Source organism: Stenella coeruleoalba, assembly GCF_951394435.1.
Source record: "Stenella coeruleoalba genome assembly, chromosome: 10".
In the NCBI taxonomy this organism is placed as follows: Eukaryota; Metazoa; Chordata; class Mammalia; order Artiodactyla; family Delphinidae; genus Stenella; species Stenella coeruleoalba.
In genome coordinates this window covers 16,853,295-16,875,446 of record NC_137156.1, presented here as the reverse complement: position 1 = coordinate 16,875,446, position 22,152 = coordinate 16,853,295, and the positions used below count along the sequence as shown (strand labels likewise).

At 43.0% G+C, this 22,152-nt stretch overlaps 1 protein-coding gene across 3 annotated transcripts in view; it reads right to left on the bottom strand.

The window, feature by feature from the left end:
• CDKAL1 (CDKAL1 threonylcarbamoyladenosine tRNA methylthiotransferase) overlaps positions 1–22,152 on the bottom strand; it is an 819,912-nt gene that overhangs the window by 7,891 nt on the left and 789,869 nt on the right. The gene's annotated exons all lie outside the window — the stretch shown is intronic.

The window sequence follows — 22,152 nt, the reverse complement described above, 5'->3', positions numbered from 1 at the left end:
AGATTATAAAAGGAGCACTGAGGAAATTTCAGGAGTGATGGACACGTTTATCATCTTGGTTATGGTTATGGTTTTGCAGGTGTATACATATGACAAAACATAAAATTGTACACTTTAAATATGTATAGTTTATTGTATGTCAAATATGCCTTAATAAAGCTGTTTTTTAAAAAAGCCAATAGAGGAAATAGAATACTAAAAAATATTTTATTAACTCCAGAGGAAGTAGGAAAGGAGAAATAAAAATTAAACATTTCCACTAATCAAAATGTACCATTAAGAAAATACAAAGGGAAGTCACAAGAGAAAAATTATGTATATATAAATAGATAAGTAGTTAGATATACATATCTCAAGGGGCTTGAATGCAAAATACATAAAATCCACTACAAATTAACATTTTAAAAAAGAAAAACTTATTTTCAGGGCTTCCCTGGTGGCGCAGTGGTTGAGAGCCCGCCTGCTGATGCAGGGGACATGGGTTCGTGCCCCGGTCCGGGAGGATCCCACATGCCGCGGAGCGGCTGGGCCCGTGAACCATGGCCGCTGAGCCTGTGCGTCCGGAGCCTGTGCTCCGCAACGGGAAAGGCCACAACAGTGAGAGGCCCGCATACCACCAAAAAAAAAAAAAAAAAAAGAAAGAAAAACTTATTTTCAAATGGGCAAAATGCTTAGACACTTCACCAAAGTAGATTAAAATGATAAAAGAAAAACATATGAAGGAGTGTTCAATTTTCCTAGTCAACAAAGAAATGCAAATTAAAACCACAATGAGAAGCCACTCATTCCACTAAAAAAATGGTAATTAAAAAGACTAACAACCATCAAATACTGGCAAGAATGTGCAGTGATTGGCATGCTCATACCATTGCTGGGTATATAAATCGTACAACTCCTATGGAAAAAAAAATTTGTTGGCTTCCTATAAAGTTAAAAATGTACCTCCCTATGACTCAGCAATTCCATTCTCAGTATTTAACTCAAGAAAATAAAAACACACATCCACAAAAGACATGCACAAGAATGTTCATTGCAACTTTATGCATAATCCCAAACTTACCCTAAAGTCCATCGGCAGAAGAATGGACAAAGAAATTGTGGTATATTCATACAATTGAAAACTACTAAACAACCTAAAGAGAAAAACTACTAAAACATGTGACAACATGGATAAATCTTAAACCCATTTTGTCATGCTGAAGAAGTCAGACACAGAAGAGAATATACCATATGATTTCGTTTAAATGACATTTAAGAACAGACAAAAATAATCTGCTGTGATGGAACAGGATGTGCTTCTTGAGGGGGATTGACTGCAACATGGCACGAGCAAACTTTTTAGAGTGATGAAAATGTACATCTTTATTGGGATGTTTATTTACACACAGATGTGTAGGTCTGTCAAAGGTCATTGGACTTACACTTATTTACTGTGCATTTTACTCTATGTAAATTTTGCCTAAATTAAAAATAAAACTCAAGAAAATCATAATGAATTAGTGAATTCAAAATCTGAGTAGAACTTTATTCTGAGTATCACACAAAAGGATGAGATCTAAAAAATAAAATAAATATTACAAATGTAGCCAAATATTATCATGTTAAATCAGGATGCTGGGTATATGGGGTGTCTGAAATGTTAGCGTCTGTGTTTTTCTGCATGTATAAAATATTTCAAATTAATTAAAATCAATAAAATATGATGAAGTTAAAATGTCTCTCCAATCTTAATTGCATCCTTACAGTCAGACTTGGATCAGAGATCAACAAATAATGTCATTGTTTTAAAAGATCCCATAAAAGAGGAATGCAAGTTTATTGACCCATGATTTCTGATTTAAGAGTCATTTTTCTATTGCTACTTAACAGTACAATATATTGCCTTCCTCTCAAACCAAGATGTCAGTTTCCTAATTCGTTAGGTTTGTCACAGTACTGTAAATCCAACGAGCCAATATTTCATCAGATGAGCTGGGAGCACAATTTCTGCACTGTCTTTCGTTTCCGTTTTGCTTTTGAAATTTGGGCATCTGACTGTTCCACTCAACTGAAAAAAACACAGCCAGGCTCCTTAGGCGATTTACTCTTGCATTTTAAATGCAAAGAGCTTTCTAAGGGAACTGATACTATCGTTTACAATGTCATTCAATTGTCATCATTAAATTTCACTCAATCGCCCTACTAGAGGGACCAGATTCTTTAAAAATTTCATTTCGTACATTTCTCACACGGAGGTGACATTTTAAAGAATCAACTGCTTCATTAGTGTTCTTACTTTATTACTACACCAATTAGTGTCCATGGAGTTCTCAGAGGGTGGGTGGTAAATCAGTCTAGTGATATCTGATTCCTTCAACAAATTTCAAGTGCTTTATATAAAAAACAGACTCTGTTCTAGATGGAAGGTGACTACAAAACTATAAATGATACAACCCAGGACTTTACAATTAGAAAAAGACATGACGTTCGCACGAATAAGTATGATGCCCGAATAGGAAAAATGACTGAAGAGGTGTAAGGAAAGGGTTTTTGGAATTCGAAGAAGAAGGGAAAACATTCTGGCAGCTGGGAGGAGAGTGGGTTATCAGAGTTCTTAGGGGTAATGATGTTTCCATAAGGTTTTTAATGGTGAGGATTTCAGTAGATGGGTAGAGGGAGGGAGGGAGTTTGAGGGGCATTTATAGAGTAGCGCAGATGCATTTGGCTGGGGACCCTGAAGTGGTAAAGATCCAGATTGCAATTAGGTTGAAACAGAAAATAAAAATGGAACAAGATTGTGTACAATGCTTTTGGCTGCAAGTAGCTGAAAGCCTGACTCTGATTTAAAATAGAAAATTGTATCATCTTAATATAACAGGGTCTCCAGAGGCAGGGAAGACTTGAGAGTTAGTAGTTGCTTCAGCAGCTTGGGGATGCCATTAACGACCTAGGTTCTTTCTATCGCTCTGTTCTTCTTGGGGTTGGCTTACTTCCAGGAAACCCAGTCAAACATAAAGCATCCAAAGACAGACTTCGCTTCTCCCTAAGACCCTCTCAAAAGCAAGGAAACTTCCAGAGGCCTCTGACACACTTCTCCTCACATCTCATTGGCCAGAACTGTGTTATAAGCACATTCCTAAACCAGTCACTAGCAAGGGGATTTGGATTATTCTTAGACCAACCAGAGCCTCCCTTTTCCCCTGAGACATATTTCCAAGTGTTGGATAAAGGGAGGTCTAAGAAAAATAAGGGTTATCTTAGGATAAAGGAAGGAGGAAAAGAAATGGATGCCAGATGGAAAAAACTAACATCCACTAAGGGGCCCAACACTTGCCACATGCCTTCTATGTATGGGCATAGGTCTGCTATGTATTTTAGTTTAACACGTGTGGATCTGGATAATGAAGGGCTTTTACAAGGGCCAGGCTAAGATAGCTGGACTTCATTCCACAGACATGAAAAGACTTACGGATTTTGAGCAGGGAAACGATATAATCAGAGAATGATATTTAGAGACTTAGAAGAAAGAGGTTGTGAAAATGCACATGTACCTGAAAGTAGTATGACTACTTGTCAAAAAAAAAAACAATGTCAAATGTTCACCAGCTTCCCTTATTTCCCATTTTTAGTGGCACCCCTTCCTCCATCCTTCTGCCTGGCATTTGGTCAAAATAACTGTACAAGTTAAGCTTTACCATCATATGAAGCAAATCTGAGGTGCAAACAGGATGGAATGGAGATAAATAACCAATAAAGTCCCATGCTACTTCAACTGTCATCCTTTAAAAGCAATAAAGAGTCCGTGCCTGTGCCTCTGGCATAGATCCTAGTTTTGAGATTCTGCTTTTATTTACTTTGTGGTGTGTTTAGCTCCCCAAGTTGAGCTTCCATCTCCTTCTATACCTTCTGAGCTCAGTTCTTCCAACTCTATTCATTCCAATTCCTATTGTCCATTTTACTCTTGCTGTTAAGACCTCCCCAGGGATGTCCTGTGGTCCTTCCATGTAACTTATAAGGTCTCTCTCCTTCTCGTTTTCATTTGGGTTTTTCAATACGCCATCTAGCCACTTCACCCAATCACACAATATCCTTGCTTCTATAAACCAGAGCGAGTGAGATTATTTAAGTGTATTTTAATTTCTCAATCAAATCTCTGAAATCACTTTTGGGAGTCAATATTTGTATCTTTTACCACCAGACTTTTACAGGGTCCAAAATATCACAGGATTAAGTTTAGAGCTTAAGTCACTAAAGGTGCTCAAATATTGACAGATAGAAAAGGCCGTGAGAAATGATGTTGTTAACTCAACTCTGAGGTGGTGAGTAACTGTGTCAAAATAACATGTTGAGTGCATCTGACCTCATTTGCAGTCAGAGGTTTGTCAGTTACATCTCCTTTATATCCTAGAGCCTCCTGAGAGAGGTCTTTTCTCTCTCGCTTTCTCTTTTCTGTGGTGGCTCCTGCCCTGGGCCCATCCCAACTGGGGATTCACCAGTGGTGTCCTCCCGAAGGGAGAAAGGGATCAGGGAGCAAGAGTCAATGCCAGGTCTAGGAGGAACCCTTTTACTCCCTCTACCCCTTTTCCATGTCCCCTAAAGCAATCCCATAAGCACTTGTAACTTGCTGGTAGCATGAGGAAACAGTTTGTGGTGTTCCCAAGGGGATAAATTCTGGGGGGAATGACTAATGGCCATGGAAAGGGAAACAGGACAGCCAACCCCAAGGTCAAGGAAATAAAAGCCTAACTAGGGAACTGGGAGATTTTTCCTGATCAAGGTCTGACTTCAGGGTTTGCAAACATAGGACAACCTGCAATATGGTCTCATCTCAAACTCATCAGTCTTTGCCCAGCCCCCCAGCAGCAGATGGAGTGACTCTATCCTGCAGAAGGATGGTCCCACTCAGTGCCACTGCCCTGAGGGCAATGCATTCCTACCATCCCGTGCTGAGTTGTGAACAGATTTCCCCCAATGGAAAATGCTACACGGGAAAGGTGGGTTTTCTGTGCTCCTGAGACTGGACTGTATTGAAGGTACGCATAGTCTAGAAGTCGAAATGCAGAGTCAAACCCACTGTCCCAAACCACGTAACACATTAGCTTCAGATCCCGGACTAGAACTCAGTTTCCCAACTACCAAACTAGCCCTATTTCACGACGACTCCATTATGAGTGAACTGGGTTTTTCAGAGTGAAGCTGAGGCCTTGAACACTTCCGCTTACAGAATTTATATGAGAGGGAAAAGCACGTGGAATTTCAAACGATCAGTTCTGCTAACATTATTAATAGGGTAGGGGACATCCTGTACTGGACTTTCAGCTTTCTGTGTCGGCCTTTTCCTCTAAATGCCTCTAGCATGTCTTCCTAGTATTGAACAAACATCAGTTCTGCCTAGGTCATGGATTTTGTCAATATGAATTGAAAATGTGCTGGCTTTTTTTTTTTTTTTATCATCACTAACAGCTTTCTTAATTAACCTGCTGATAGAATCAACAGCACAGTTCACTGTTCGCTGTTTGCTCTCCAGCCACTGTGGAGTCAAGATGCTCTTTGAGAAGTACAGAACACTTGCCTGAGGTTGTTTTGTTTTCCAGAAAGAAAGGGGGACAAAAAACCCAAACCCTCACAACCACAGCGAATTTGACTTAATTGCTAAAACTTCCTTCTGATTGTGTTGCCCCGAGTAATAGCCCTTCCTTAACTAATAACTTTAATTATAGCAACCACTAGTTATAAAAGTGTACCTTTTCTCTTGACTTGGTTTGTGCCTGCAAAACTTCTAATTATGAAACCAAGGATCAGCAAGTCACCTTCCTGGGTTTTCATTAGGTAGGATGCTGGGTCCAGGAGTTACACATATTGCATATTTCATGCTCTGTACTTCAGGCTGTTGTGGCTGAAGTCAATCTGTGGCTTTGTCTTCAATGTTTTTCTTGACACATGCGATGACTACAAAGCAAAAACAGGATCCTAATTCTCGAAGAACTCATCTTCAGAGAATAACAAAGTTGAGGATATTGTGAACCCTCTTCAAGATGAATGTACATTGCCCAGTGAAACCTAAATTCTTCATTTCATCTCAAAAAGTTTACTGGGATGGTACAGTTACTGTAAAAAAAAAAAAATTAAAAAGCTGTTTTAAATTTAAGGCACCCCAAAATTCCAATATGAGGCTGTTCTCTGGCTCTGTACCCACAACACTTTCATCGGATTATGAAGAAAATAAACTTTTTCTGTACTTCAGGCTACTGTGTCAGTATTCTTGTTACGGGATGGTTAAAGGCCGTGTTGGGCTCAGTCACAATGAAAAATTACTTAAATGATCTATTTCAGCTGTGTCATTGCCAGGTAAGGATGATCTCGTGTTTGATGACACATATCCAGTGGTTGATTGTGTAAGAAATGGTGATGTTTTTCTAGAATGTTTTGCTTCTTACTCATCAATCCAGCTTGCTTTCCCCACGCTGTTTGCAAAGCTGCCCTTTCTCTTTGAAAAATCACTCAGCAGTCTCAGAGGCACTCCCACTTGCTGGCTCTTCTGTGATGCTGTGGGGTGGACATTCTCACTCCCAGCCTCACCCCCACCCCAGGCAGTCTGTGGCTGGCCCTCACTTTCGTATCCAAGCTGGGAGAAGCAGGAAGGGCAGTTCTGGGCATGTGGCCGCCATATGTGGAGAGCTGATCGCTGGGTGGGTGGCTGTGCACTATCTATCCCTTCTGTCGTGATGATGGACACCCCCCTAGCCACACACCACAAGAATTTCCCACAGCCTTAGCTGAAAAATTGGATCCTGACAAAATGATTTCTAACCAGGGACTGTATCTGCTTAATGGGATGCTGACTACAAAAGTTTCACTTCTCAGAGTTCTTTCCCAGTCCCCCCTTTTGGGTCCCTCCCTTCTCTTACTGTTGTTCATTGTTTACAGAGACGTGTAATGGGAAATGGGTGCCTGGTTAAATCAGAATTGTTAACTTTTATTTTTTAACAAAAGTAGATAGTTATTTAAAATTTGCTCTCTCGTCTCTATCCTAGAGATGGCGAGTCCTCTTGGAGGTTTCCATGGCTCTGGGAAGAATAACTTAAATGTAAAGTAAGTAGGTATCCACAAACTAGTCTCTGGTGGATTGGAGTAGACTGACTGAGGTCTGCTGGCACGAAAAGACACCAAGGGCCTCCAAAGGGGGTCTCAGCATGATGGCAAAGGGAGAGCCTAGAAACGTAACCCCAACTCCACAAGAGCAGAGTGATGGAGATGTGGTTCTGGTGTAGGGTGGATAACATGGGTGTACTGGGGTGGTGGGAACAGCCAAGCAAGGAAATGTAAACCAAGAGCTGTGGACCCTGAGAATGTGCTCATCATCCCGTCCTAAAGAGCCACTTGGCACAAAGATCGGGACCAGCAACGGCATCGTCACAGGAGAGGATGGGAGCCCTGAGCGGTGACCACGTGGTCTACAGGAAGGCAGTGACGGAGCCACAAGAGGGCCACCTCATGGACTGGTCACATGCGGCAGCTCCCTCTCCAAGAGGTGTTTATTACCAGAACTAAGTAATCCGATCCCTTAGAGAGATTGGGTATCCTGTCAATCTCTGGAGGCCCAAGCTAGATTTAACTTAAAAATCATAAATGCTGGAGAGGGTGTGGAGAAAAGGGAACACTCTTGCACTGCTGGTGGGAATGTGAATTGGTACAGCCACTATGGAGAACAGTATGGAGGTTCCTTAAAAAACTAAAAATAGAATTACCATATGACCCAGCAATCCCACTACTGGGCATATACCCTGAGAAAACCATAATTCAAGAAGAGTCACGTACCAAAATGTTCACTGCAGCTCTATTTACAATAGCCCAGAGATGGAAATAACCTAAGTGTCCATCATCGGATGAATGGATAAAGAAGATGTGGCACATATATACAATGGAATATTACTCAGCCATAAAAAGAAACGAAATTGAGCTATTTGTAATGAGGTGGATAGACCTAGAGTCTGTCATACAGAGTGAAGTAAGTCAGAAAGAGAAAGACAAATACCGTATGCTAACACATATATATGGAATTTAAGAAAAAAAAAATGTCATGAAGAACCTAGGGGTAAGACAGGAATAAAGACACAGACCTACTAGAGAATGGACTTGAGGATATGGGGAGGGGGAAGGGTGAGCTGTGACAAAGCGAGAGAGAGGCAAGGACATATATACACTACCAAACGTAAGGTAGATAGCTAGTGGGAAGCAGCCGCATAGCACAGGGAGATCAGCTCAGTGCTTTGTGACCGCCTGGAGGGGTGGGATAGGGAGGGTGGGAGGGAGGGAGACACAAGAGGGAAGAGATATGGGGATATATGTATATGTATAACTGATTCACTCTGTTATACAGCAGAAACTAACACACCATTGTAAAGCAGTTATACTCCAATAAAGATGTTAAAAAAAAAAAAAAAAGGATGTGGCTTCATATGTATCCAAGGTGGGACTCCAGTCATTCAGGCTAATTTAGAACCAAAAAGGACTACAGAGATCAATTAGTTCTCATTTTGCAGAGAAGAACTAATCAAGTCCAGAGTAATTTACCACCATTGCAAAGTAAGTAGTGGGTAGAGTTTCCACAGAAGACACAGACGTGACTGCCAACCCAGTGTCTTTTCCACTGTCATAAATGCAGCTCCCAATAAATACGGTATTATTTGCTTTAAATACTCTGAGATTTAGCAAGGTGCAAACTTTAGCTCCAACTTTGGAATTTTGAGACTAAGCCTGACTTTTCCAGTTTCACGCTTTGGGAATATATGTTATCAGGTTTTCTCTAGTAACTAGGAGAGCCTAGAGATTTCTTGGTAAGGTAACTACAGAGATGGAACTCTTTATTTTTGACCCTAATTCCAGATCTCTCTCCTGACCTCTCGTCCTTTATATGCAGCCACCAACACAACATCTCCATCTAGATGATCAACATGGTTAAAGCATAGAGTCATCTCAGTCTCCTCCCAACTAGCCCTCTCGCCCCCAAACAAAATTCTGTTCCTCCTCCTGGGTTCTCTGTTAAAGGAAGGGCACCACCAGCTTTCTCCTCAGCCATACACAGTCCTACACATTCCAGCTCCCAAAAAATTATTTTATATCCTCTTTTCCGTTCCCACTGCTATGACAGTACTATAGGATCTTATACCATCTTCCACCTGGGATGTGATAATTTCCTAATTGGCCCCTTGGTTTTTCATCCCATTCCAGATCTTTTTCCTCACTGCCACTAGACTGATCTTTTGAAAATATAAATTGGATTATGTTATTCCTTCAGTGGCTCTGTGGTCCATCAAGATAAGCTCCAAACCCCTTTGCATGCAAGGAGCGCCTGTCATTTTATTTCATTCAGGTCTTATTTCACACAGTCCACCAGCCATCTCCCCAAACACTATGTCCCAGCGATCCCAAGCTCTCAGAGTTGCTGACTAGTCAGCAATTTTTCATGACCTCTTCGCTCATCATGAGTCCCCCCACCCCACCACCTGGGAATGTCCCTCTGCCTTTTCTCCAGGTGACCACTTACATCTTTGAAGACTCAATTCAAGTACCACCTTGTCTATGAAGATTTTTCTAACCTGTGAATTCCACAGGGTAAAGATGAACATACAACCTTTCATGTCCTGACTGAACCCTTTTTAGATGTCTACCCTAGGCCTTTTAACATTGCGGGGTAATTATTTTGTTCATGTCCGTCTCTCCTGCATGGTGTTAGGGACAACTTAATGGTAAAAAGCACGTCTTATTTGTCTTTGATTTTCTAGTAGCAAGCACAGTGCCTCATATATAGTAGACACCTGATAAGTGTTTTCAGAAGGAAGGAAGGAAGGAAGGGAGGAAGGGAGGAAGGGAAGGAGGAAAATAGATATTGTCACAAAATATTATTGTTCCATTTTTTATTATTTCCAGAAAGAAAGGCACGTGGTAAAACTTTGACCACTATTTCTGTAAAACACTGATGCTAATTACCAAAGGCAGTTCAGGAATTCAATTAGGAGTGTTAACGAAGATAAATATGTATTCGTTTTCATATTGTATGATGTGGCCATTGGTGAGATACCTCAATCCTAAGATTTAAAATTAGTGACTATAGTGGATACAGTTTTTCTGTCTAGATGCCCTTCCTATGTTGGAGAACTCTCCTATGTATAAGTCTTTTGGGGAGGCATAGCCCCTGCTCCTCTATAGTAGCTGCAGAGGTGGGGTACCCACATTCCCAGCATCCTTTCCAACCAAGGTACAGACTTAAGTGTGCACAGGGCTTACCAGGTATACGTACGCATAAGGAAGAGAAGCTGATGGTAATGAGATGTGGGGACATAGGATAATTGCTTTCTAGTGGTGGTAATGGTACCAGCGGCATCAGAATTCAGCACCAGCAGCCACATGGACCACAGGGACTGGCAGGTGGCAGCAGTGTCCCCACTGGCCCATTCTGCAGAGGGATATTAGCCAAAAAGCTGATGCATTGCCTCCCTCTGACTCTGCCCAGGTCCTGAGCCTGGCCCTTCAGCTGTCCTAGTGGTTCTCTGACCCACAACTCATCTTTTCAATAAATTCCTTAGCTGCTTATAGTCCTTTCTGTTCCAACTAACAAACCCAAAAAGATCCAGACGTCCTGGGTGATTCATAAGTGCTCCTGGCCTCGGTGACTTGGGTCACTAGTGTGCATGATTTTTATGAGCCTGGTTGGTACAGCATCTCATCCACTGGTGAGTCAATGGTTAGTTCATTCCACATCATTACAGGGATGTTTCTAGACAGGTTATTTTCCAGAAAAGCCTCATTGGGGCAGGTTTCTTCCCCTAAATCACACCCGCATGTGTTAGTACAGTGCCTGGCATATAAAAGATACTTGACAAGTACTTGCCGAAGGAACTAATGAATGAATATTTAAACCCAGGGGACTGTTACCTAATTTTACTATATTAAATTGGTATTAAGATAAAATCCTACCGAAAGAAACTAGATGGTCTTTGAAGATTCTCTTCCTACGTGTGATTTGATGATGAACCCACTAAAGAATAATGCTGGTAGATATTCTAGCAACCAGTTCAATTCAACAAATATTTATTGATCCTTATTGATCATTTCTTGGAGCTGTTCTAGGTGTTCGTGCTCAGGTTATGGCTCCCCCAACTGCTGTCTGTGACCTTTGGCCAAACTTAATCTCTGTGACCCTCAGTTTCATCATCAATAAAATGGACATAATAATCCTTCCTTAAAGGGTTGTCAGCAAAATCAAAATGTTACTGATGCCCATTTCTTTTTGCCTTTATTATTCCTGTTTCTGCTCTCAGCATCCTCTCTTGAATTTCGGTCAAGACCCCTCATGAGCACCTTCTCTGCTCCACTGAGTAAGTCACAAAGGTAAACAGGGCCTGCTCCCGCTCTCCAGGAGTTCACCGCATAGTCAAGGAGATGAATGGGTCAAAAGAAATCAGTGGATACGGGGAGGGCAGCGATGGAGGCAAACACAGGTACTGCTAAGGAAGGGAAGTTAATGAAGGAAGAGATGGCAGATGTGGAAGGATTCCTGGAGATGTCCTTGAGGGGAGTCTCCAAAAGGAAAAGAGAAAGGAATGAACCTCCAAGAAAAATAAAGTACACGTGCAAAGACAAACATGGAACGTGACATTTCAGTATTTCTGGAAGGTGAAGTTCAAGATAGGTTTGGAAGGAAGCCAAGTCTGCAGACGGAGGTGGGTCAGGTCATGGATGACTGTATCTGTTAATAAAGGGCCATGGGACTCTGGGTAGTAGGGAGCCCCTAAAGGATTGTAAACAAGTGGCTATCTTCAAAACCTCAGTCTGGCAATAGTACGGAGGATGAATATGGGAAGGCACAAGCTTGCGCAAGGGGAGGCACAGTAGGAAGTCATCACCTGGTCCGGGTGAATGATTACGTGGGTGCAAACTGGGGAAGTGGTGTGAGAGAGAGGGGATGAAGGATGGGAGTCAGCAATGTTTAAGAAGACTTTAAATATGCTGTGCGAGGGCCCGTTAGTCTCCTTGGGGTTCACCTTTGTTCTATTTCTATTTCTTAGCATCGTCATGGCAGAAGGGGCTGGACTGATGATGATGGATGGTCGCTTGGCACACACATTCCCCACACCTCCATCTTCAAATAGGATGGCGTCAGAGCCCATCAGACTCTGTGCCCAGCACCAGGCTGTGACAGCTTGGTTCCAAACCATCTTTCATCGATACTCAAAGGTCACACAAATAGCAGAAAGGCTTCTAATATTTTCCATGTCAGAAGATATTTTCGACGAGGTATAAATTATTCATCTTTCTGGAATTCCTTGTAAAATACTTTACATTTTTTAGACAATTCTATTCGGAAGTTCAAATGGATCTCTAGCTAGGATTTCTTTTCTTATTTTCACCAGACAGCCTGTATACATTAAAATCAAATAGGACAACAAGGTCCTACTGTATAGTACAGGGAATTATAGTCAATATCCTGTAATAAACCATAATGGAAAATAATGTGAAAAAGAAGATATATATATATATATATATATATATATATATATATATAACTGAATCACTTTGCTGGGCAGCAGAAATTAACACAGGATTGTAAATCAACTAAACTTCAATAAAATAAATTTGAAAAAATCACCTACGGGGAAAAGAAGGCAAAAAGGATATTTGGGTTAAAAACACATGATAACACTGGCCAGAAACGTCTAGAATAGCTGCCCCATTCTGTCGAATAGAAATGAGGCCAGACGGTTATTTCACTGGGATTTACATTCCTCCCCAGCTGCCCCACCCCCAGCAAATCTAATCTCATCCTGGTGTTCACAGTCTAGGCCAGCAGGAAGACGGTCTAAATGTGGATCGCAGAGATGCAGATAGACTGGCTCCGTTCCCAGGCGGCCAGGTCAGCATAAGAATCAATATTTCAATAGCTCGGGATTAGGAAACACACATATCAAATCTCGTCCATTAAGGACGCAAACGTTAAAACCACAGACATCCTGTATCTTGCACGGACTGATAGGGATGAAGTGTTTGACTCATCGGCAGAAATGTACCCATTATCCTTGTACTTTCCTGACTCGTACAAGTTGTGTAAAAACTTCTCAGAATGAGACCGAGGCTGCTCAGAGGATTGCCATAAATAAGATCTTAAGGGCCCTGATAAGCAGCTTTTCGGGGTAAGGGGAAGACACAGCAGGGCTCTTAAATGGGGTTGTGTAGTCCTACGTTATCTAGAAAATAAGAGTCACAGAAATCAGAAGAGGTAGAATATGGCTTGGATATGGAACTGCCTTTGCTCAGATGTGACAGACCTCCCCCGGGTTCCCCCGCCTCCTGCCTCCCCCCCAACCCCGGCCCCGCCACTCCAAACATTTGGAAAATCCAGGCAACTCAGTTAGTCCCAGCCAATTGGTACCTTTCCTGTTTGTATCAAAGGAAACGCACTGAAACCACAGTCTGATTCATATCAGCTCACACACTGGGACATGCATCTGCAGGTATAACTGGGGGGATTTCACATTTACCTTTTCTCCCCTCAAAAATGATGAATGAAAGCAACTGTATTTAGAAAAGGGGTTTTCCTCGAGGAGAGGTTCTGTCTCTGGTGTCCTAAGCACTTCAGCCACGCGGCTTTCTCCAGGGCATGCCTGGGTCTAGCACTTCCAGGTGTCCAGGAAAAGAGAAGAAATAAGAAGAAAGGGCGGGGAGGAGGCAGGGGCCAAATGCAGAGTCTCAAAGCTCTGACTGCAACTTTGACAAGCAGCAGATCAAAGCAGTCTCTCCTTGGTCTTTGATCTCTTGATAACCACATTTAGCACCCTCCTCCAGCTCGGCCTGGGGCAGGCAGCCCTCCTTCCTAACTCCCTTGGCTCTTCCTAGTTTAAATAATTCGACTGCTAAGCACGTTCAAAGGGGTGGAAATAGGCAAATGCTTTAAGATCCAACTCCTTGTTAGATTTAATAGAGTCCCATTACCATACTAATACCAGATTGCAAAATAAGAAAAAACACCATCGAATCCTAACAAGGATGGCTGTGGCTTTGAATCCCTCATCTGACTTAAAGTTGTGCAGCATGTGCACAGAAATGGGGCAACGACCACAACTCCACCTCCAGAGGGGCCTGGAGTGGGAGGGAGGGCAAGAGGTGGCTTCCAGTTCTTCTGCTGGCAGAGGCAAGAATCCTCAGCAGCGGCCCTTCCCTCCTCCCAAATTCCCAAGACAGTTGGCTGGGCCTCCCCTTGGGGTCCACCCAGTATCACCCAGTATCTCCCAGTGCTGAGTTTCCTTATTAGGCTGTACCCAGAATGACCTTTAATAAAGGTCAGAGATGACCTTTATTACAACATTAGGAAGTGGGGCAGAAAGCCTGCCATGGAACTTGCTTCTACCCTAAGGTGAGTCGGAGTTGCCAGCTTTAGCGAATAAAAATACAAGCCAGCCAGTTCAATGTGAACTTCAGATAAATGAAGAATAATTGTTTAGTGTACGTCCCAGATGTTGCAGGGGACACACAAGTACTACCTAAAAAGTTACTCGTCGTTTATCTGAAATTCACATTTAACTGGGTGTCCTGTATTTCACCTAGCAACCTGCCAGGGTTTCTCTGTCACCCAGCCTTGCTGGAATGCCATGGGGGTAGCCCTGCCTCAGATTGTAGCAATGACTGATTCAGCCCTACCCTTTCGTTCCCTTGTGAATCTGGCCCAGGACAGGCCTTTTACCACGTGGTAGGGGACAGAAGGGGCGAGCATCTGTTGAGCACCTGAATATGTCGTGTCCCATTTGATCCTCATAATTTCCCTAGAGGATAGGGACTGTGATTCCCCTTTCACATTTGATGGAGTTAAGGCCCGCGAAGGTCAAGGAGCTGGCCAGCTTCTGAGCTTTGGAGGTAGGATCCTTGTCCAGGTATCCCTGACTTCAAAGCCACGGTCCATTCGCTAAGTACCACTGTGTCCTTCCCTCTCCCCAATGGGTACGGCAGACCCTGAGGCCAATGCACTTGCTCCAACATAAACAGGCCTTTTTCGTTCCTGATATATCTTTTCTGTTAACCAAATGTTCTAGATCTTATCTTCTAGAACTCTCTATTTTGCCATTAGAAACTGAGGGATGTAGGAAACCCAGGCTAAGAAAGGAAAGTAGATCTGAAGTGGGGGGATCTTATATACTTAGGTAAATTGAACAGAGTCGCTAGTGGTTTTTCCTCACACCGGTGAGCCTGTGTAAACTCACTGGTCTGCACTGAATTCAAACTAGGAAACCAGCATATTGCTCAATCCTGACTTCCTTATTCCCTGGGGCAGTGGTTCTCAAATTTAAGTGTGTTTCAGAATCACCTGGAGGGCTTGTTAAAATACAGATTGCTGGGTCCTGCCCAGGTCTGGGACGGGGCCCGAGAATCTGCATTGCCGACAAGGTGTCAGGTAACTCTGATGATGCTGATCTGGGGATACCACTTTGAGAAGCAATGCTCTAGGACTAGAAGGAAGGCTTCCCTAAAACTAATATACAGTACTTGGAACTTAAATCCACATAGACTTGGAATTCAAGGACATTCTAAACCTTTCATCCCCACCATTTGAAAATCTCCCACAACCCTACCTCTTCAACAAAGTCTACAAATACTCTTTCACTCAGTCATTCCCACAGATATGAATCAGGCAAATGCAACATGTCAGATAATGTGTGAATCCTTATGTCAGAGATGAACTAGACCCAGTTCCTGCCAGTGCACAGGAAACAAACACCACATGCACAAAATAACACCAATGGACAAAGAGATGTTACAAGAGAAGCAGATAAACTCAGTCACAAAGGAAGAGAGAGAAGGAAGGGAGGGCTCTCAAGGGACTTAACTGTTGAGTCCAGTTTAGAAGCTGAAGATGAGATTATAGGAAGACAAAGGGCAGAGGGACAGTCCATGCAGAGCGAACAGCATGTGCAAAAAGCACTGAGATGTGAAACAACACGGCGAGTGCAAGGGCTGCAAGAAATTTACAATAACTAACGTATATGGTCCATTTGGTGGTGGATGGGGGCGAGTGAGGAGAAGCCCAGCAGCAGGGCATGCTGAGATGCTTGGCTTTCTTTGAAGATGATGAGGAGGCATTGGGTGTTTTTGAAAGGAGAAATGACATATTCAGGCCCATGATTTGGAAAGGTTATCTGAACGGAGGGGCCAGGGATATCAACCTCGGAGGCTGTCGCAGTAGGACCCACTAGCGATGGTGAGGGTGTAAGGGAAGGAGGGACTTCTGTGAATTGAATGGAGAAGTAAATACTGGTGGGCGGAAGATGAAACCTTCATTTCCACTCTTGCTATTCTCTACTGCCAAAAGGACCCTAACTAAATCTGGGGGCAATAAGATGCAAATATTCCCATGTGTTTTTACACTGATACCTTAACACAACTGTGCCTTAGTTAAACCGTGCACTTCTGTTCCAGTAATTGCCGCCTTTTAAAGGATTGCTTTAACTCATTATTAGTTGTTTAATTTTACTCTCCTTCCCACTCCCAGCCATTTATATATTCATCCAAAATCATTTTGGTGGCTTACTGGCTGGCAGAGGAGACAAGCAAGTAAACGGAGAGCTGGAATTCCATGTGGCACCTGATACAATGGAGGGATCTACAAAGATCCATGAGATGAACCTAAAAATAGTCAATTGCGTGACAGGTAATTTTCAAATCACTTTGAAATTAATTTTATGGACTTGAATAGAAAATATCAATTCATTCCTTAGAATGAAAACTACTTCTCAGAAGAGCCTGTATTTTTTCCTTTATACACTGTCTAATAGAGCACCTATAAATATGTTTTGCTAATTAAGAAGATGAATTAAACTCTTTTAACACGGTAATCTCACTAGAATGTCAAAAATCTAAAATAAGTAGAACTGTCTTCATTATGTGACTTTCTCCAAATAAAAATATTAAAAAATTTGACTCAATTTTTTTTTAAATTGTAGTTTAGAAGGGATGAGAGTGTAATATCAAATTATCTGGTACAAAAACCTAGCCTGGAAGGGAGAGCTTGACTTTCAAAGGGGGGATGGGTGGTTCATGCAATCAGGGCTCTTTATGGAGTGAAATAATTGAGGACATGGGAGAAAAATATACCAATATTCAATAATTATAATTTTAGAAGATACAAACATTTTCATAAATCACTCCTGCATATGTTAGGAATCTGAAGTAGCAACAACAGCATGATAAATCAACAGAATCTCTTTACATAAGGCAAATTTAAGAAACCATCTTCCAGCAGTTCAGTGCCAAGTGCTTGAACTGCTGATAACAGAAGTTACACTAAAAGGGCAAACCTTTCTCTGGGTTTCCTGAGGGCCACAAGTACAAGTGGGACGCCCGAGGATGGTAGCTTCTCCCCATCTCCGTAGATGACCGTTGGCAAGTCACCCACTGCGGTGTCCACGAAGAGTCACTGTCTGCCTTTGAGAGCTGCCAGCAGCTCCATCCATGGGGAGACCGAGAATGTAAATGACCCTCCCCAAGCCCAGTGCCCCGACCTCACTGCAGGGAAAGCCCACACCTCCGCAGCCAAAGGAACGTCCAAGATGAAACTGAACTAAAATTAACTGGGGAAAAAAATGAGAGAAAAGAAATTACAGGCAACGATTCAGGATCTCCCCCTCCTTTGGGCTCTTCCTGTTGAGCTAATTCATGATTGGCCTTGTTCTTGATAAACTAAGTAAGAGTCTGCAGCCGAGTGAAGGCAGCTTCATCCTGGCCTCATCCCCCTGAGGCCGTGCACTCCGTGAGGACCAGGCTTACTCCCAGAGGCAAGTGACCTAAAGACAGGAAGGTCTGCTGCTTCCACCCCTCCACCTGCAGCCCTAGCTGTGCTGTAGACTGAAGGTCGCTAGCATCTTTTTTTTTTTTTTTGCGGTACGTGGACCTCTCACTACTGTGGCCCCTCCCGTTGCGGAGCACAGGCTCCGGACGCGCAGGCTCAGCGGTCATGCCTCCCGGACTGGGGCACGAACCCGTGTCCCCTGCATCGGCAGGCGGACTCTCAACCACTGCGCCACCAGGGAAGCCCCACTAGTATCTTTCTTAATGGCCTGGAAAGGGTCCTGGGTGTGGTTTACTGACAGCAGGCATCCGTGAAGTTTAGTTTGCATGGCAATAAAAACAAAAACAAACAAAACCAAATAAACAGGCATTGGAGAGGTTGTTTAGCAACTGGGACACCAGAAGAGTTGTCAATCCTGGGAAAATTATACTTATAAATTGGGTTCATCACTGCTGCCATCACATCTTGCTTTCATCACCCCATCCCATCACTTGGCCCTTGGGCCCCTCAGTTGCCTGGCCACTTCCTATTTATACAACGATCTGCACTTGGAACTCCTCAGAAACCTGTGTTCTTAAAGCACACGGTACACGAAACTATCCTTCCCTTTCCTCACCTTAGGTCTATTTCTGTCCTACCTACCTGCCAAAATTCCTTTCCTACAGCGTAACAGCTTTCAGGTAAAAAAGCCAACGGATAAGTTATTTACACTAAGGTGCGAACAGCAATAGTAGCAGCAGATACACGGCCCGCTCACCCATTCTCTTCTTCCTTGTAGTTATAATCCCAGCTGGTTTACTGGTTCTCCCAGCCTTCCTGGCCTGGGGTGGCCATGAGTCAGTCTGGCCAATGGAACACAAGCACAGCGCTGCTGGGGATGTGCTTGACAGCGTTTTCCTGATAGAAGGGGGCAGACACCTCTCTTTATCCTCCTCCTACTAAGAAGCAGGCACATCAGCTTCCCTGGCACAGAAGCTATGCTACAACCAGAAGGCTGCTGGCAAGAGGGAAAGGCCGAGGAAATGGTGAGAAGACAAGTGACTGGCTTTGTCTCCTCATCTGCCTGTGTGGAACCCTGGAGCCTCCAGCACATCCTCTCTTGTCAGCACCCTCCATGCCCTTGTGTCCTCTTCTGACCCTTTGCCTCTCTAATCCACCACTCAAGCACCATCTAATCATTGACTTTCTCCCATGCTGCCTGCACCCTAACCCCCACCCTATTGCTGGAAAAGGTTGACTGGCTCCATTATGCATTTGAGGTTGTTGGGTGGTGGTGTTTTTATGGTGGTAAGAACAGTTAGCATGAGATCTACCTTCATCTTACCCCATAAGATTTTTAATGTACAATACAGTGTTATTAAATGTAGGCTCAACGCCTCACAGCAGATCTCCAGAACTTCCTCATCTTGCAAGACTGAGATTTTATAGCCATTAAACAGAAACTCCCCATTCCCTCCTTCCCCCAGTCCCCAGCAACCACCATTCTACTCTCTGTTTCTATGACTTTGGGTATTTTAGGTTCCTCATATAAGTGGAATCATGCAGAATTAGTCCTTGTGCGACCAGCTTACTTCATTTAGCATAATGTCCTCCGGGTTCATCCACGTGGTTGCATAAGGCAGGATCTCCTCCTTTTTTTTATGCACACATTTGATATTTAAACCTCAGTTGGAACATTTTCTGAGGCCTTGTCGACAGTAGAAACCACACTCACCCTGCCCCATGGCTGAAGAAGAATGGAAAATATTGGAACTTAATGACTTTCCCTGGCACTTCCAACTTCTGGATCTTGTGTAACTCTACTCTTTTTTTTTTTTAAATTTATTTATTTTATTAATTTTATTTTTGGCTGCGTTGGGTCTTTGTTGCTGCGCGTGGGCTTTTCTCTAGTTGCGGCGAGCGGGGGCTACTTTTCGTTGTGGTGCGCGGGCTTCTCACTGCGGTGGCTTCTCTTGTTGCGGAGCACAGGCTCTAGGCGCGCGGGCTTCAGTAGTTGTGGCACGCGGGCTCAGTAGTTGTGGCTCACAGGTTCTAGAGCGCAGGCTCAGTAGTTGTGGCGCACGGGCTTAGTTGCTCCGCGGCATGTGGGATCTTCCCGGACCAGGGCTTGAACCCATGTCCCCTGCATTGGCAGGCAGATTCTTAACCACTGTGCCACCAGGGAAGGCCTATGTAACTCTACTCTTAAGATCACAAACAGATCTCTGCCTCCCTGTTCTCCTGGTTCTTGTCCTGTTATTATTAGATAGAGAGTAATGGGTAATGTTTTGGTCAGAAAGACCCAGGTTAGTTTCCCAACTCTGCCAGGAGAGCTGAGTAACTTGTGAAGTGACTTAACTGCTTTCCCCCTCAAATTCATCCCCTGTAAAATGAAACCATTTTACCTGTCGTTATGGACTGTTATAAAATACAAACGAGTTCTCATACACGCACACAATAAGAGTTTAGTAAGTATTAGCCATTATTCTTAACGGGGTCTGTACCAGTAGGCCACTGCCACTCTGGGGCCACCTTACCCGATACCACCAGCAATTTACTCACTGGCTAAAGCATCTCCTCAACTCCAAAGTCCCCTTTATCCTTGAGAGTGAAAAATGCATTGTCACAAAGACATCAGATTAAATCTATTTTTTAAGTTTCATTATTTTAGTGGCCGAAGCTGGGGTTGAATCAGAACATGAGAGCTTCACCAAGGCAGACAAGATCGAGAAGGCTGAGAGGGATGGGATGGGGATGGAGAAAAGGGTGGGAAAAATAGAAGAAACTGGGACCAATGGACATTTGCCCCAGAGACAGTCCTAATTGGGTTCTTTGCTTTCCTGTTGCTGTTTTTGCTTCCTTTGGTTTAAAAATAAAGTGTCCTGTTTTAGCTCTAATTGTGCCTTTTATTTTCATATTTATAAGATTAAAATTGCACAACCTGTCCAGGACAAACTATGATCTTAAGCATTTGATGTGTGTTGGAGAAGGGGAAAAAAGGCCTCCAGCCCAATCCGAGGAGGCAAAATGCTTATGCAGCATGAGAACATTATGACTTGAGTTTCGGGACTGTTCTCCCAGGCAAGGGAAACCATCTTACAAAACAAACAAGCTTGTATTCTGGGGTATTTCCCAGAAAAGACGCAGGTATGGTTTAGTAAGATGGGATTTGGTTTTGTTTTTCAAGCTTCAGCCGGGTGGTAAAAGGTCAGCTCTGTGTTGTAATCCACTCTGGTGCCTTGCTCCCGTAATCCTCACCACAGCCCTCTAAGAGCTATGAAGCATGGCAATTAGCAAAATGCAATTTCGTTTTCTAAACATTTTCTCCTTGATACCTTCAGAAGTTACTGCTGCATTTTAGAATGTTCTGGAAAAACTCTGGTGGTTGAAATTTCAGAATAATTTCCCTTGGAGAAAGCTGTTAAAACTATTTTCTCTAAAATAAGTTACTGAGATGGAGCGATGGGGCAAAGTAGCATGTCTAACATGACTGAGGTCTTGAGAATGGGTTAGAAGGAAAATGAGGTGGTGAGACGTGGGAAGAAAAAGGTGTGTTTTTTGTTTGTTTGTTTGTTTTAAATAAGAGCTACATAACCTTTTGACCTGCAAACAAGCATGTCTGTTGGTATGAAGCCCACCAGTCTGCCCCAGTCTGTTCAACGAAACACAACCTATTTCAAGCCCTGTCCTGGGTCCTGGACCTCCAGGCAGGGATGCTCCAGCTCCAACCTGTGGAGCATGGGCTCCCCAAGGTCAGCTTAGAATAGAACCTGCCATCTATACACACTTGGCGAAGGTGTCAGACAAGTAAATCACATGACAGTGAGCACTGTTGCAAGAAGACATATCAATATTATGGCTCCCAACTTTAAGTTGGATTGCAATCCTTACTTCATCATTGTCATTATAATTAGGTCTGGTATCTTATCTGTAATTCAGCCACCACCCCCTTATCTATCATTGTGATGGGAAGCTGCTTATACACACCATGAACTAGAAGCCTCGTTTTGACCCCATCCTGTTACCAAAGCTTCATGCCACAAAGTGAGACACATTGGCTTGAACTTTATTTTTTCCCTCTTTACCTAACTTTTATTATAAGAAACTGGGCAGCAAAAAAAAAAAAAAAAAAAAAAAAAAAGTAAAAGGGGAAACCAAGAGTCTATATATCTTATAAACTAATTAATAAGCTCCTAATTCAAGAGACCAACTCTTTTGTTATGGATTGAATTGTGTTTTCCCCAAACTCATATGTTGAAGTTCTAACCCACAGGACCTCAGAACACGACCTCATTTGCAGATAAGGTCCTTGCAGATGTAATTAGTTAATGAGATCATACTGGAGTTGGGTGAAGCTTAAT